Source organism: Hyla sarda, chromosome 11 (assembly GCF_029499605.1).
Source record: "Hyla sarda isolate aHylSar1 chromosome 11, aHylSar1.hap1, whole genome shotgun sequence".
NCBI classification, from domain to species: domain Eukaryota; kingdom Metazoa; phylum Chordata; class Amphibia; order Anura; family Hylidae; genus Hyla; species Hyla sarda.
Window position 1 is genome coordinate 80,089,053 of NC_079199.1, and position 17,698 is coordinate 80,106,750.

The window sequence follows — 17,698 nt, forward strand, 5'->3', positions numbered from 1 at the left end:
GCCCCCGGACACTACAGGAAGGATGGATGGCCCGGACCACCCCCATTACGGGTAAGTTAAATTTTTTTATTGACTCGGAGGGTGGGGGAGGGGCCCGACCGGTATAGCGGTATGGGCAAAAATCCATACCGGTATACCGACGCGGTGCGGTGGGTCAGGGGTGCGGTGCGGCGGGTCGGGGGGTGGCGCGGCTGGTACTTTATTTTATTTCATTGTGGACCAAAATCCTTTATTATTTGTTGGCATTTTTGATGCACTCTTCAGTTTTGGTATCTTTTATGCTCCTTCCCCGCCCCTTTCTCCTTCAAGTCCTTTATGTAGGTCTTGTCTTCACATGTATGAAATAGTTTAGCAATTCAGTCCCCCCCCCCCCCCCCCCCCAATATAAATAAATTAGCCAGATACCAACCAAGCAGCAACAGCCTGACATTACCAGGGTGGGCGAGGACCATTATTATTGGTCCTGCCCAGCCTAAGATATGTCAGCCTGTTATTGCCTAGGCCCAGGAGCGCCATGTTTGACGATCTGGCCCTTTTGGTACCGTCGCTTCTCGGCACCCCTGGGGCGATGGGTACCAGGGTAATATTTGGAGGTCAGCGCTAGCTGTTTTTGGGGCTAACACTAAGGCTGCTTTCACACTATAAAAATTCATCTGTTATAAACGTCCGTTAGAAAAGCTTTAAAAAAGGATGTTAAACGTCCATTACAAAATCCCATTAAAGTCTACGGGATTTTTTGATTATCCGTTATGACCCATTATAGTCCGTCATGACTAGCGGATGTTAATTGTGATGGAAGAATTAACGGCACATGCACTAATTTTTCTTCTGTCACAAGAAACGGATAAATTAACGGCCGTTATTTTTAACATTGAAGTCTAAGGCAAACGGATGAGCCTTTATGTCATCTGTTTGCACCTGGTTTATAATATCCGTTATTTCTGAGGTGACATCAGCAGACTCCTGCAGTGCTGAGGGACTACTACTACTCCCATTATGGAACAGACTTATTTCCATGATCGGAGTAGTAATTCCCCGGCTGCGGGAGTCTGCAGACAGCTGGGGAGGCTACATTAGTGTTTGTACTACTACCCCATCATGGAACAGAGTCTGTTCCATGATGGGGGTTGTAGTACAGGGGCTGAGGGATTGATAGCACTCTGCAACCCTGCGATGTATGGTGTGTTTTAACATTTATTTTTGAATCCCCCGTGGGGAGTCCTGAGTGGCCGATACCGAGGGGCCATTCAGGGCTCGCAGCGAGAGATTAAAAAATTACCATTGTGAGTAGCAGGGGGCCATATCTATATTAAAAGCGCTGTGGGGGCAAGATATATATAGTGCTGCAGGGGGGGGGGGCAGACATATAGCCTATATATCTAGCCCCCCAGTGCATTTATAATATGCCCCCTGCAGCACATTAATAAAGATATGACCCCCGCCGGCGCATTTATACATATATACCCCCCCGGCACATATATACATAAATTCCCTTGCCGGCACATTTATACATATGTACCCCCCGCCGGCGCATTAATAAATATATACCCCCCGCCGGCGCATTTAATAAATATATACCCCCCGCCGGCGCATTAATAAATATATACCCCCCGCCGGCGCATTAATAAATATATACCCCCTGCCGGTATATATAAGTAGTGAGACTGTCCAGGCATGCTGGAAGCTGTAGTTCTGCAACATCTGAAGGGCCAGATGTTACAGAACTATAACTCCCAGCATGTCTGGGCATGCTTGGAGTGGTAGTTTTGCAACATCTGTAGGACTACAGCTTGGGCACCACTGTATGGTGGTCTCCAAACTGTGGCCCTCCAGATGTTGCAAAACTACAACTTCCAGCATGCCCAGACATCCTTTGGCTGTCTGGGCATGCTGGAAGTTGTAGTTTGGCAACTCCTAGAAGGCAGCAGTGAAGATCACTTACCACTGATCTTCACGGCTGCCTCCACCGCTGCTCCTTTGCCGCCTCCTTACTACCGCTGATGCCTGCCGGTTAGTCCCAATGTGAAATCAGTCAAATGCATTCTACACCTCCCCCCTTTTCATACTCTTTTCCTACCATATCTTTCACTCCCCTGCTATTTGGGGAAATTGGAGAAGGGAGTGCCTACATACATTGTCTTGGCTCAACAGGTGTCGTGTCAACTGTGTCCCTCCATATACACCAGGTGAGTTCTACTACATAAATGGCATTAGTGACTGTTTGGATGAGCGCTGCCCGTTTTTTAATTCTTTTCTTACATAATGAACAGAGTCATGCCCTTCTGGGTCTATTTACTGGGGGGTATTCATCAAGAGTGGTGTAGGTGAACGTTTTTTTTACCTTATTAAATCATGTGTAGAGATGAGCGAACTTACAGTGATTTCATTCGTCACAAACTCCTCAGCTCGGCAGTTGCTGACTTTAGCCTGCATAAATTAGTTCAGCTTTCAGGTGCTGACTTTAGCCTGCATAAATTAGCATAGCTTTCAGGTGCTCCGGTGGGCTGGAAAAGGTGGATACAGTCCTAGGAGAGAGTCTTTTTATGTAGGGTTTTTCTTTTTTTTAATAGTGTTAACTGTGCGGGATAAATAACTTTATTTAATTATTATTTTATAATACATTACTTTATTAGAAAAGGGACATTTATATAGTTTTTTACACTTTTTATTGAAAAACATTTTATTTTCACACTTTTTACCTGTTAAACTATACTGCAGTACAACTTAACTGCAGTATAGTATAACTGCTATGACAGTTCACCTGTACAATTCAGGCTAGGACTGGACCTTACAGGCTTCCATACTGAGAAGATAGGAAGCTATCCACTGGCTTTCTGTTGCCATGGTAATCAGCCAGGTCGCGTTGACAATCTTGCAGGAATATAGACACAATTTTTCCTGTAATGAATGGAACGCATTCACCGCTTTACTCATTGTGGGGTTAGTGGACATTTCCAGGAATGGGAGCGTACCTGTACACCCTACGTCTTCAACTGGTTAAACCAGTGCCGACAAATAAATGAAAGGATGGCAGCATATGGCAACTTTACTGACCTGCATTATGAACCTGAAAACCCTCATGGGTTTTTCGGTTTGAAAATGTGTAATTTTCCCTTATGCTGCTACCCTCTTATAATCCATCATTTTTGGGCCAGGTAGTCCGATAACTTGGCGACAAGATAACAGTATGAGTGTATGATGGTTTGGGAAAATAGGTGTAAAAGGACAAATGGATGAAAGGATAGCAGCATATGGCAACTTTACTGTTTGCTTTTTTTCAAAGCTAAAGAGGAGCATATAATTGTTAAAAGGCTATTTTTGGAGATGGACAGGCAGGCTGTAGGGGAGGAGGTAGGCCTGTATTTTGAACTTAAAAACTCAAATGGGTTTTTGGGTTCAAAATGTGTATTTTTCCCTTATGCTGCTATCCTTTGATAGTCCATAATTTTGGGGCCAGGTTGTCCGATAACTTGGCAAAATGAGAACAGTATGAGTGCATGGTTTGGGAAAATAGGTGGAGAAGGACAAATGGATGAAAGGATGGCTGCATGTGGCAACTTTACTGTTTGCTTTTTTTCAATGCAAAGGAGGAGCGTATTATTATTATTAAAAAGGATATATTTGGAGATGGACAGGCAGGTTGAAGGGGAGGACGTAGGCCTGTATTTTGAATGGGTTTTTGGTAGGGATCGACCGATTATCGGTATGGCCGATATTATCGGCCGATAATCACGATTTTGCCGATACCTTGCCGATAAGCCGATAATGCCCCGCCCCCGCGCCGCCCCAACCGCACCGCGACCACCCCCCCCCGACCCGCCGCACAGCGAATGCCCCCCCGACCCACCGCACCGCGACCGCCCCCCCCGACCCACCGCACCGCGTCTCACCCCCACCGTGATGCTGGGCGGTATACCGGTATGGATTTTAGCCCATACCGCTATACCGGTCGGGCCCCTCCCCCACCCTCCGAGTCAATTAAAAAAATTCAACTTACCTGTAATGGTGGTGGTCCGGGCCATCCATCGTTCCTGTAGTGTCCGGGGGCGTTCCGGGTGAAGGGTGAACCGGTCCGGGCTGTCCTTTTTCTCAGGCGGTCATCTGCTCCACTCCGGGCAGGCTCCGGCCTAGTAGCTGCATAGACGCCGGGCGTCACTGCGCAGCGGCGTCTATGCAGCGTACTAGGCCGGAGCCTGCCCGAAGTGGAGAAGATGACCGCCGGAGAAGGACAGCCCGGACCGGTTCACCCTCCACCCGGAATGCCGCCGGTGTGAGGTGGTTTTTTGCGCCCCCGTAGATCGATGCGTCCGCTCCTCCCCCAGCTCTCCGAACATTTCCGAAGCTAGAACTGGGGGAGGGCAGAGCAAGGGGAGGGAGGAGGTTCACGCCCCCTCCCTCAACTCCCTGAGCTCGGCTGGACGCAGATCTCTACGGCACGCCCCCTCCCTGAGGACATAGATCTCCACGGCAGGTCCCCTCCCTCATCTTCCCTCCCTGAGGACGTAAATCTCCACGGCAGGTCCCCTCCCTCATCTCCCCGAGCTGAGGACATAGAGCAGTGCTCCCAATGAGCTCTATGTGTAAAGGGGGACATACTGTATGGGCTAAAGGGGGACATACTGTATGGGCTAAAGGGGGACATACTGCACGGGCTAAAGGGGGACATACTGTACGGGCTAAAGGGGGACATACTGTATGGGCTAAAGGGGGACATACTGTACGGGCTAAAGGGGGACATACTGTATGGGCTAAAGGGGGACATACTGTATGGGCTAAAGGGGGACATACTGTACGGGCTAAAGGGGGACATACAGTATGGGCTAAAGGGGGACATACTGTATGGGCTAAAAGGGGACATACTGCACGGGCTAAAGGGGAACATTTAGCCTGAACAGTATGTCCCCCTTTAGCCCATACAGTATGTCCCCTTTAGCCCATGCAGTATGTCCCCTTTAGCCCATGCAGTATGTCCCCTTTAGCCCATGCAGTATGTCCCCCTTTAGCCCATACAGTATGTCCCCTTTAGCCCATACAGTATGTCCCCTTTAGCCCATGCAGTATATCCCCCTTTAGCCCGTGCAGTATGTCCCCCTTTAGCCCGTGCAGCATGTCCCCCTTTACACATAGAGCACATTGGGAGCACTGCTCTACGTCCTCAGCTCGGGGAGATGAGGGAGGGGACCTGCCGTGGAGATTTACGTCCTCAGGGAGGGGAGATGAGGGAGGTGACCTGCCGTGGAGATCTATGTCCTCAGGGAGGGGGCGTGCCGTAGAGATCTGCGTCCAGCCGAGCTCAGTGAGGGGAGATGAGGGAGGGGGCATAAACCTCCTCCCTCCCCTTGCTCTGCCCTCCCCCAGTTCTAGCTTCGGAAATGTTCGGAGAGCTGGGGGAGGAGCGGACGCATGGATCTACGGGGGCGCAAAAAACCACCTCACACCGGACACTACAGGAAGGATGGATGGCCCGGTCCACCCTGACAGGTAGGGGGAGAGAAGCGGGTGGCGGCGGCCTATGGCACCGCAAAAGCCACTGCAGTGCATTGATTTAAAGCGCCCACTTTAAATCAATGACCTGCAGCGGTGTCGAGGGGGGGATAAATAGCCAATAACTTATACCGATATTCTGGTATCGGCCCTAACCTCCACCGATTATCGGTATCGGCCCTAAAAAAACGATATCGGTCGATTCCTAGTTTTTGGGTTCAAAATGTGTATTTTTCCCTTATGCTGCTATCCTTTTATAATCCATCATTTTGGGGCCAGGTTGTCCGATAACTTGGCAAAGTGAGAACAGTATTAGTGTATCCCAACCTCATATTCTGTCCTCATATCCATCCTCTTATCACAACCTAATATCCTGTCCTCATATCCCGACCTCACATCCCGTCCTCACATCTTGTCCTCATATCCCTACCTCATATCCCGACCTTATATCCCCTCCTCTTATCCTGTCCTCATATCCCGACCTCATATCCTGTCCTCATATCCCATTCTCATATCCCGACCTCATAGGCCATCCTCATATGCTGTCCTCCTATCCAGACCTAATATCCCGTCCTTCAATCCAGTCCTCATATCCCATCCTCATATCACAACCTCATATCCCGTCCTTATGTCCCATCCTCCTATCCCGTCCTCATATTTCATTCTCATATTCTGTCCTCATATCTCAACCTCATATCCCATCCTTATATCCTGTCCTCATATTCCCACCTCCTATCTTGACCTCATATCCCATCCTCATATCCCGACCTTATATCCCATCCTCATATCCTATCCTCAGATGGGACTGATTTGTGATGAAGATATTGTAAGCTGAAAATAGAAGGGGACATGGCTTTGTGGGACAGGGCATGATTTGCAAGCCAGACCGATGCACATAAAAGGGTAGATAATATAAGGAGTGGGGCTTAAAATGTGGGCTTGTCTATGTGAGATGGGGTATGGCTTGCAAGCCAGATTGACACATTCACCAGGAGATGCAGAACGGAGCTTGTGGAGTAAGGTACTGGAAGTCCCATATACTTGAATGGGTCTTGAAACAAAAACCCATCTTTTATTTAAAAAAAAAGGGTGTATGTAAGGGTTAATTTAACTATCATATCTTTTCATTTGACTTATAAGTAATATGTGTACCAGGTATTATTGAAATATCTCCAGCTGTACCGAAGTTATGTCGGAACATACATTTCCCAATGATTTGCATGGGACTTTAAACAAAAACCCCGACCCTGACAAATGGGGGTAGTTAAGGGATAAATTAACTATCCTATAGTTTAAGTGGTCATAAAAGTAACACGTGACCAAGTATTATCGAAATATCTCAAGCCATTTTGGAAAGTTATGCAGTAACATATATTTTCCATAGACTTGTATGAGACTTTAACCCCTTCCCGACCTAAAACATACCTGTACGTCATGGGTGGCAAGGTGTTCCCGACCCATGACATACAGGTACGTCATGAACATTACTGCCGCTACTCGCGGCACCCCGCAGCGCCCGGAAAGATGGTGGCTATCACTGATAGCCAGCCATCTTACCGTGCGACCACGGGGGGGTTTGATCCCCCACCCCCCCCAGCGATCGCTGCTATCAGCTGGTCAAATCTGACTAGCTGATAGCAGCGTTTCGCTATGAAAATACTTAGCAGCGCGGTGTGTGAGTCCCGATCACGGGGATCGGGACACACACCGCTCTGCTAAGTGTCCCTGACCCGTCCCCCGGCGTCACTTACCCGTCCGAGCGGTGTCCCGAGCGGTTCCGGCGGTCCCGGCGTCCTCCATGCAGTCCTGGCTGCGCTGCGTCCCGGAGGTGAGTTTCCGGCAGCAGGGCGGCATCTTCATTGGCAGCAGTGAGATCGCCGTAAAGCGATCTCACTGCTGCCTCTGAGAGTTTCAAAACTGCAACTCCCAGCATGCCCAGACAGCCTTTTGCTTTCTGGGCATGCTGGGAGTTGTAGTTTTGCAACATCTGGAGGTCCACAGTTTGGAGACCACTGTATAATGGTCTCCAATCTGTGCTCTTCCAGATGTTGCAAAACTACAAATCTCAGCATGCTCAGTCTGTCCAGGCATGCTGGGAGTTGTAGTTCTCTAACATCTGGAAGAGCACAGATTGGAGACCATTATACAGTGGTCTCCAAACTGTGGACCTCCAGATGTTGCAAAACTACAACTCCCAGCATGCCCAGACTGCCCAAGCATGCTGGAAGTTGTAGTTCGGCAACATCTGATCCTTCAGATATTGCCGAACTACAACTTCCAGCATGCCTGGGCAGTCTGGGCAGTCTGGGCATGCTGAGAGTTGTAGTTTTGCAACAACTGGAGGCACACTAGTTGGGAAACATTGTCCGTTTCCTACCTCAGTGCCTCCAGCTGTTGCAATTGTTGCAAAACTATAACTTCCAGCATGCACTGACAGACCATGCATGCTGGGAGTTGTAGTTTTGCAACAGCTGGAGGCACACTGGTTTGGAAACACTAAGTTTGGTTGCAAAACACTTGAAAGTTTATTACTTAACTTAGTGTTTCCAAACCAGCGTTCCTCCAGCTGTTGCAAAACTACAACTCCCAGCATGCACGGACAGCCAAAGTGCATGCTCGGAGTTTGCAACAGCTGGATGTTTGACCCCCCCCCCAATGTGAATGTACAGGGTACACTCACATGGGCGGAGGTTTACAGTGAGTGCTGCAAGTTTGAGATGGCGCAAATTTTGCGCTGCAGCTCAAACTTCCAGCGGCAAACTTGCTGTGAACCTCTGCCCATGTGACTGTACCCTAAAAACACTACACTACACTAACACTAACCTAAAATAAAAAGTAAAAAACACTACATATACACATACCATTACACAGCCCCCCTCCCCCAAAAAAATGAAAAACGTCTGGTACGCTACTGTTTCCAAAACGGAGCCTCGAGCCTCCAGCTGTTGCAAAATAATAACTCCCTGTATTTCCGGACAGCCATTGACTGTCCAGGCATGCTGGGAGTTTTGCAACAGCTGGAGGCACCCTGTTTGGGAATCATTGGCATAGAATACCCCTATGCAAATCCCTAATTCAGGCCTCAAATGCGCATGGCGCTCTCTCACTTTGGAGCCCTGTCGTATTTCAGGGCAACAGTTTTTGGACACATATGGGATATCGCCGTACTCGGGAGAAATTGCCTTACAAATTTTGGGGGGCTTTTTCTTCTTTAACCCCTCATGAAAAGGTGAAGTTGGGGTCTACACCAGCATGTTAGTGTAAAAAAATAAATTTTTTACACTGACATGCTGGTGTTGCCCTATACTTTTCGTTTTCACAAGAGGTAAAAGGGAAAAAAGACCCCCAAAATTTGTAACGCAATTTCTCCCGACTACGGAGATACCCCATATGTGGGCGCAAAGTGCTCTGGGGGCGCACAACAAGGCCCAGAAGGGAGAGTGCGCCATGTACATTTGAGGCGATTTGCACAGGGGTGGCTGATTGTTACAGCAGTTCTGACAAACGCAAAACAATAAATATCCATATGTGACCCCATTTTGGAAACTACACCCCTCACGGAATTTAATAAGGGGTGCAGTGAGCATTTACACCCCACTGGTGTATGACAGATTTTTGGAACAGTGGTCTGTGAAAATGAAAAATAAAATTTTTGATTTGCACAGTCCACTGTTTCAAATATCTGTCAAACGCCAGTGGGGTGTAAATGCTCACTGCACCCCTTATTAAATTCCATGAGGGGTATAGTTTCCAAAATGGGGTCACATGTGGGGGGGGGGTCCACTGTTCTGGCACCATAGGGGCTTCCTAAATGGGACATGCCCCCCAAAAACCCTTTCAGAAAAACTCACTCTCCAAATTCCCACTGTCGCTCCTTCCCTTCTGAGCCCTCTACTGCGCCCGCCGAACACTTTACATACACATATGAGGTATTTCCTTACTCGAGAGAAATTGGGTTACAAATTTTAGGGTGATTTCTCTCCTTTTACCCCTTGTAAAAATTCAAAAATTGGGTCTACAAGAAAATACGAGTGTAAAAAATGAAGATTTAGAATTTTCTCCTTCACTTTGCTGCTATTCCTGTGAAACACCTAAAGGGTTAAAACACTTACTGAATGTCATTTTGAATACTTTGGGGGGTGCAGTTTTTATAATGGGGTCATTTATGGGGTATTTCTAATATGAAGACCCTTAAAATCCACTTCCAACCTGAACTGGGCCCTGAAAAATTACGATTTAGAAAATCTTGAGAAAAATTGGAAAATTGCTGCGGAACTTTGAAGCCCTCTGGTGTCTTCCAAAAGTAAAAACTTGTCAATTTTTTTATGCAAACACAAAGTAGACATATTGTATATGTGAATCAATATGTAATTTATTTGGAATATCCATTTTCCTTTCAAGCAGAGACTTTCAAAGTTAGAAAAATGCAAAATTTTCAAAATTTTCATGAAATTTTTAGATTTTTTACCAAGAAAGGATACAAATATCAGTGAAATTTTACCAATAACATAAAGTAGAATATGTCACGAAAAAACAATCTCGGAATCAGAATGATAAGTAAAAGCATTCCAAAGTTATTAATGTTTAAAGTGACAGTGGTCAGATTTTCAAAAAATGCCCAGGTCATGAAGGTGAAAATGGGCTGGGTCATGAAGGGGTTAAACAAAAACCCTGACCCTGGCAAATGGGGTTGAGTAAGGGTTAAATCACCTATCATATCTTTGTTGTTGACATATAAGTAACGTGTGTGCCAAGTTTCATGTTTATATCTTTTGCCGTTTAAACGTGATACTGGAACATACACACACATACATACACACACACATTGGGGGAGATTTATCAAAACCTGTCCACAGGAAAAGTTGTTCAGTTGCCCATAGCAACCAATCAGCTTGCTTCTTTCCGTTTTTAATAAGGCCTCTGTAAAATGAAAGAAGCAATCTGATTGGTTGCCATGGGCAACTGCACCACTCTTGCTCTGCACAAGTTTTGATAAATCTCCTTTATTGAGTTTTATATATATAATAGATGAATACCCAGCATTGCCCGGTTTTTCCTTCCTAATCCTTGTTGGGGAGGAAAATAAACAAAGGAGGAAGCTTTTGACTTCATATCCCGTCCTCATATATTGTTGTCATATCCCAACCCCATATCCCGTCCTCATATCCCAATCTCCTATCCCGTCATCATATCTCAGCCTCCTATCCCGTCGTCCTATCCCGTCCTCCTATTCCGACCTCTTATCCCGACCTCCTATTCCGTCCTCCTATCCCGTCCTCATATCCCGTCCCCATATCCCATCCTTCTATCTCGACCTCCTATCTTGACCTCCAATCCAATCCTCATATCCCTTCCTCATATCCCGACCTCATATCCTGTCCTCATATCCATCCTCTTATCACGACCTAATATCCTGTCCTCATATCGCGACCTCACATCCCGTCCTCACATCTTGTCCTCATATCCCTACCTCATATCCCGACCTTATATCCCATCCTCTGATCCCGACCTCCTATCCTGTCCTCATATCCCATTCTCATATCCCGACCTTGTATGCCATCCTCATATGCTGTCCTCCTATTCAGACCTAATATCCCATCCTCCTATCCCATCCTCACATCCCATCCTCATATCCTGACCTCATATTCTGTCCTCATATCCCATCCTCATATCACAACCTCATATCCCGTCCTTATGTACCATCCTCATATCCTGTCCTCATATGCTATCCTCATATCCCATCCTCATATGCTGACCTCATATCCCGTCCTTATGTCCCAACCTCATATCCCGTCCTCATATCCTGACTTCATATCCTGTCCTCATATCCCGACCTTATATGCTATCCTCATATCCCATCCTCAAATCCTGTCCTCATATCTCGACCTCCTATCCCATCCTCATATTCCATTCTCATATTCTGTCCTCATATCTCAACCTCATATCCCATCCTTATATCCTGTCCTCATATTCCCACCTCCTATCTTGACCTCATATCCCATCCTCATATCCCGACCTTATATCCCATCCTCATATCCTATCCCCACATCCCGTCTTTATATCCCGACCTCATATACCATCCTTATAGCCCATCCTCATATCCTGTCCTCATATCCCGACCTCATATCCCTTCCTTATGTCCCATCCTCCTATCCTGTCCTCAGATGGGACTGATTTGTGATGAAGATATTGTAAGCTCAAAATAGAAGGGGACGTGGCTTTGTGGGACTGGGCGTGATTTGCAAGCCAGACCGATGCACAATAAGGGTAGATAATATAAGGAGTGGGGCTTAAAATGTGGGCTTGTCTATGTGAGATGGGGTGTGGCTTGCAAGCCAGATTGACACATTCCCCAGGAGATGCAGAACGGAGCTTGTGGAGTAAGGTACTGGAAGTCCCATATACTTGCATGGGACTTGAAACAAAAACCCATCTTTTATATAAGGGTGTATGTAAGGGTTAATTTAACTATCATATCTTTTTATTTGACATACAAGTAATATGTGTACCAGGTATTATTGAAATATCTTCAGCTGTACGGAAGTTATGTGGGAACATACATTTCCCAATGATTTGCATGGGACTTTAATGCAGCCCATTTTCACCTCTAGGACGAAGCCCTTTTTTGCAAATCTGACCACTGTCACTTTAAACATTAATAACTCTGGAATGCTTTTACTTATCATTCTGATTCTGAGATTGTTTTTTCGTGACATATTCTACTTTAGCATAGTGGTAAATTTTTGTGGTAACTTGCAACCTTTCTTGGTGAAAAATCCCCAAATTTGATGAAAAAAATTTAAATTTTGCATTTTTCTAACTTTGAAGCTCTCTGCTTGTAAGGAAAATCTGTGAGGGGTGTAGTTTCCAAAATGGGGTCACATGTGGGTGTGTTTTGTCAGAACCGCTGTAACAATCAGCCACACCTGTGCAAATCACCTCAAATGTACATGGCGCACTCTCCCTTCTGGGCCTTGTTGTGTGCCCCAGAGCACTTTGCGCCCACATAAGGGGTATCTCCGTACTCGGGAGAAATTGCGTTACAAATTTTGAGGGGCGTTTTTCCCTTTTACCTCTTGTGAAAATGAAAAGTATAGGGCAACACCAGCATGTTAGTGTAAAAATGTTTATTTTTTTACACTAACATGCTGGTGTAGACCCCAACTGTTCCTTTTCATAAGGGGTAAAAGGAGAAAAAGCCCCCCAAAATTTGTTAGGCAGTTTCTCCCGAGTACAGTGATACCCCATATGTGACCCTATACTGTTGCCTTGAAATACAACAGGGCTTCAAAATAAGAGTGCCATGCGCATTTGAGGCCTGAATTAGGGACATAGGGGTATTTTATGCCAGTGATTCCCAAACAGGGTGCCTCCAGCTGTTGTAAAACTCCCAGCATGCTTGGACAGTCAATTGCTGGCCAGAAATGCTGGGAGTTTTCGTTTTGCAACAGCTGGAGGCTCCATCTTAGAAACACTGCCGTACAATAAGTTTTTCATTTTTATTGGGGAAGGGGGGTGGTAGGGGGGGTAGTGTATGTGTGTATATATAGTGTTTTACTCTTTATTTTATGTTGGTGTAGTGTAGTGTTTTTAGGTTGCATTCACACTGGAGGCAGATTACACTGAGTCTCCCGCTAGGAGTTTGAGCTGCGGCGGAAAATTTGCTGCAGCTCAAACTTGAAGCGGGGAACTCACTGTAATCTGCCTCCAGTGTGAATGTGGCCTGTACATTCACATGGGAGGGGGGTCAAAACTACAACTCCCAGCATACACTGACAGACCATGCATGCTGGGAGTTGTAGTTTTGCAACAGCTGGGGGCACACTGGTTGAAAAACCTTGAATTAGGTTCTATGACCTAACTCAGTATTTTCCAACCAGTGTGCCTCCAGCTGTTGCAAAACTACAACTCCCAGCATGTACTGATTGCGGAAGGGCATGCTGGGAAATGTAGTTATGCAATGGCAGGTGGCACGCAAGTACAACTCCCAGCATGCCAAGACAGCCTTATGCTGTTCCTGAATGCTGGGAGTTGTAGTTTTGCAAGATTTAGAGGGGTTCAGGTTGTAAATCACTGTCCAGTGGTCTCTAAACTGTGGCCCTCCAGATGTTGCAAAACTACAAATCGCAGCATGCACAGACAGCAAACTGCTTTCTGGGCATGCTGAGAGTTGTAGTTTTGCAACATCTGGAGGTCTACAGTTTGAGACCACTGCATAGTGATCTACAACCTGAACCCCTCTGTAAACTGTGGTCCTCCGGATGTTGCTAGGCAACAACTCACCTGGCAGGACCCGGATGAATTGCTGCCGCCGCCGCACATGGGGGATCCCCGCATGGAGGATCGCGCTCCGGGTTCCGGGATCCAGGTAAGGGACCTTCGGCGCCGGTCCCTGGACAGTTCCCCCATTTTGCCCGCACACCGATAGGTGGGCAAAGCGGGGAAACCAAACTTTAACCCCCCCTCCCCCCAGTCTGCTATTGGTCGGTTGCTCGGCCGACCAATAGCAGGAATAGGAGGGGTGGCACCCCTGCCACCAAACTCCTATCCCTTCAGGGGGATCAAGAGTGTCTCGGACACCCCCGATCCCTCTTATTTTCCGGGTCACCGGGTCACCAGTGACCCGTATGACCCGGAATCGCGCAGATCGCAGGTCTGAATTGACCTGCTATGTGTGCCCATCGCGGTCATGGGTGGGTCTCAGTACCCCCCTCGGCGATGTGCTGGGATGCCTGCTGTTAGATAAGAGCAGTCATCCCGGCCCGATCACCGCTACCGGTGACGTGGCGCTCCCGGAACCCCGGAAGCGCCAAGTGACACTTTGTGGCACCGTACATGTACGTCACTCGTTGTGAAGGGGTTAAACAAAAACCCTGACCCTCACAAATGGGGGTAGTTAAGGGTATTATCGAATATGTAATATCTCCAGCCATTTCAAAAGTTATGCAGTATTTTCCATAGACTTGTATGGGACTTTAAACAAAAGCCCTTACCCTGGCAAATGGTGTTGAGTAAGGGTTAAATCGCCTATCCTATCTTCGTTGTTGACATATAAGTAACGTGTGTGCCAAGTTTCATGTTAATATCTTTTCCCGTTTGGACGTGATGCTGGAACATACACACATACATACACACACACACACACACACACACATTGGGGGAGATTTATCAAAACCTGTCCACAGGAAAAATTGCCCATAGCAACCAATCAGCTTGCTTCTTTCGTTTTTTTAATAAGGCCTCTGTAAAATGAAAGAAGCAATCTGATTGGTTGCCATGGGCAACTGCACCACTCTTGCTCTGCACAAGTTTTGATAAATCTCCCCCATTGAGTTTTATATATATACTAGCTGAATACCCGGCATTGCCCGGTTTCTCCTTCCTAATCCTTGTTGGGGAGGAAAATAAACAAAGGAGGAAGCTTTTGACTTCATATCCCCTCCTCATATATTGTTGTCATATCCCAACCCTATATCCCATCCTCATATCCCAACCTCCTATCCCGACCTCCTATCTCGTCATCATATCTTGACCTCCTATCTTGACCTCTTATTTCGACCTCCTATCTCGACCTCCTATCTTGACCTCCTATCCCGTCCTCCTATATCAACCTCCTATCCCGACCTCTTATCCTGGTCCTCCTATCCCGTCCTCCTATCCCGACCTTCTATCCCATCCTCCTTTCCAGTCCTCATATCCCGACCTCCTATCCCGACCAGTAATATGTGTACCAGGTATTGAAATATCTCTTGAAGTTATGTGGGAACATTCATTTCCCATTGACTTGTATGGGACTTTAAACATAAACCCCGCCCCTGGCAAATGGGGGTGAGTAAGGGTTAAATCACCTATCCTATGTTTGTTGTTGACATATAAGTAACATGTGTACCAAGTTTCATGTTAATATCTTTAGCCGTTTGGACGTGATGCCGGAACGTACACACATACACACATATATATAGATAGATATATATATTAAAGCATGCAGAATAGAACTGCTATGTAGAAGAAAATGGCAGAAAAATTCAAAAATTACCCTTTTCCATAGCAATAGAGACAAGTATCTATCTATATATATATTATATGTGTGTGTGTTTTTTACATTTCTTCCCTCGCTTATAGAACTGTGAGACAAGGTTGGTGACATCACACATGTGACCTCACAAGGGATTAGCTATATCTTTGCCTTTCTTATAATCAGGCAACAAAGAAGACAAGACATTTCAAGGATCAGAGGGAGGATGGCCAGGAGCAGCCGAATACAACCAACAAACCAAGAAGATTGGTTCCTAGCATGCCTTCAAAATGCCTAGGACAGGATAAAGAAAACATTCAGCAAAGAGAAGTTGAAAGGGGTAATCCAGGATGAGAAAATCAGAGCTGATTTCTTCTGAAAACTGCACCACCTCTGTCCTAATGTTGTGTGTGATATCGCTGCTCAATTCTTCAAAAGGGAATGGAGAAAACTTGTAATATTACATACAACATGAGGACAGGTATGGTGCTGTTTTTGGAAACAAATAGCTCTGTTTTCTATTCCCTTTTAACAAACTCCTAGGATGCAGCAACATTCATCTGATGGACGGCACAGGTAGGACACTACATGCTTTTCTATACATTTCTCACTATTAACACCAGATTCATGTAACTAACACAATCATTTCAATGGCCTCAGTGCTGAACTTCTAGACACATGGGATATTTATCAAAACCTATGTACAGGAAGAGTATCATCTTTCATCCTTTAGAGATTTTTGGGGAGATTTATCAAAATCTGTGCAAAGGAAAAGTTGACCAGTTGCCAATAGCAACCAATCAGATTAATTTTCATTGTCAGATTAAAATTAATTTTGCAGAGGCCTTGTTAAAAATAAAATAAGCAAGCTGATTGGTTGCTATGGGCAACTGGGCAACATTTCCTCTGCACAGGTTTTGATAAATTGTGAGCTCCTGGAGGGGACTTTTTTTGTGCGAACTTGGCGAGTAGTACTGGTTGCCTAGTTTTGGTCACCCCAATGTGAAATCAGTCAAATGCATTCTACACCTCCCCCCTTTTTCTTTATACACTTTCCCTACAATATCTTTCACCCCCCTGCTATTTGGGGAAATTGGAGAAGGGAGTGCTTACACACATTGTGTTTTTAATTTTTTGCGCAAAGTTTTGCGCAAGCAGTTTTTTTGCGTCTTTTTTTGCGCACATTTTGGTGGAGCATTTCCTCCAGATGTGTAAGTTTTGGTGTACCTTGGAGTGACATATTTAGTACACACAAATTTATTAACTGCGTACATTTCATTTACCGACAGAAATCTTGCGGGATGACCATATTTTTAAAGCCATCTTGGATTGCACTTAGCAAGATGCTCTAAATCATGCATTTAATTTTCCATTTGGATTGCGGAGATTACTATGCTTTTGTCGCCAGTCAGATTATCTCTGTGATACTTAAAATCTTTTTCATGTACCTTTTAAAAAAAATTTAATGATTATAGACCACTTATGATCACCCCTTCACCCGCAGTCTAACCTGATTCAACTGGAAAATACATCAGGTTATAGTGCAGGTGAAATACTTCCGGCACAGTTCAGACTTCAAACTGTGTAAAATTCAAACTCCCCAGCTGCTCTTGATGAGTGCAGGAGATTGCACCTGTGTAGTGTAACCATGGTGACCACAGCTAAGAATATACCACTGTATGTGCAGGGAGAGACAAGAAGATATCGCTGTTAGGTCTATGTATATGTGTGAGTATGTGTATGTAGCAGAGGCAGGTGTGTGAGTGTGTGTATGTAGCAGAGCTGAGAGTGTAAGTGTGTGTATGTAGCAGAGCTGAGTGTGTGACTGAGTGTATGTAGCAGAGTTTAGTGTGTGAATGTGTATATGTAGCAGAGCTGAGTGTGTATATATAGCAGAGTTGAGTGTGTGAATGTGTGTATGTAGCAGAGTTGAGTGTGTGTGTATGTAGCAGAGTTTAGTGTGTGAATGTATGTAGCAGAGTTTAGTGCGTGAGTGTGTGTATGTAGCAGAGTTGAGTGTTTGAGTGTGTGTATGTAGCAGAGTTGAGTGTGTGTAATAGAGCTGAGTTTGTAAGTGTGTGTATGTAGCAGTGTTGAGTGAGTGTATGTAGCAGAGTCGAGTGTGTGTATGTAGCAGAAATGAGTGTGTGAGTATGTGCATGTAGCAAAGCTGAGTGTGTAAGTGTGTGTATGTAGCAA

At 45.8% G+C, this 17,698-nt stretch overlaps 1 protein-coding gene across 3 annotated transcripts in view; it reads left to right on the forward strand.

The window, feature by feature from the left end:
- The window catches only part of LOC130295703 (uncharacterized), a 452,773-nt gene that overhangs the window by 57,752 nt on the left and 377,323 nt on the right, over positions 1-17,698 (forward strand). For 2 of the 3 annotated variants that reach the window (XR_008848958.1, XR_008848959.1), the window contains exon 3: positions 15,686-16,075. The exons of the other annotated variant lie outside the window; for it this stretch is intronic. The gene's annotated coding sequence lies outside the window, so the exon portion shown is untranslated. The remainder of the gene's footprint in view (positions 1-15,685; positions 16,076-17,698) is intronic. 3 annotated transcript variants of the gene reach the window in all.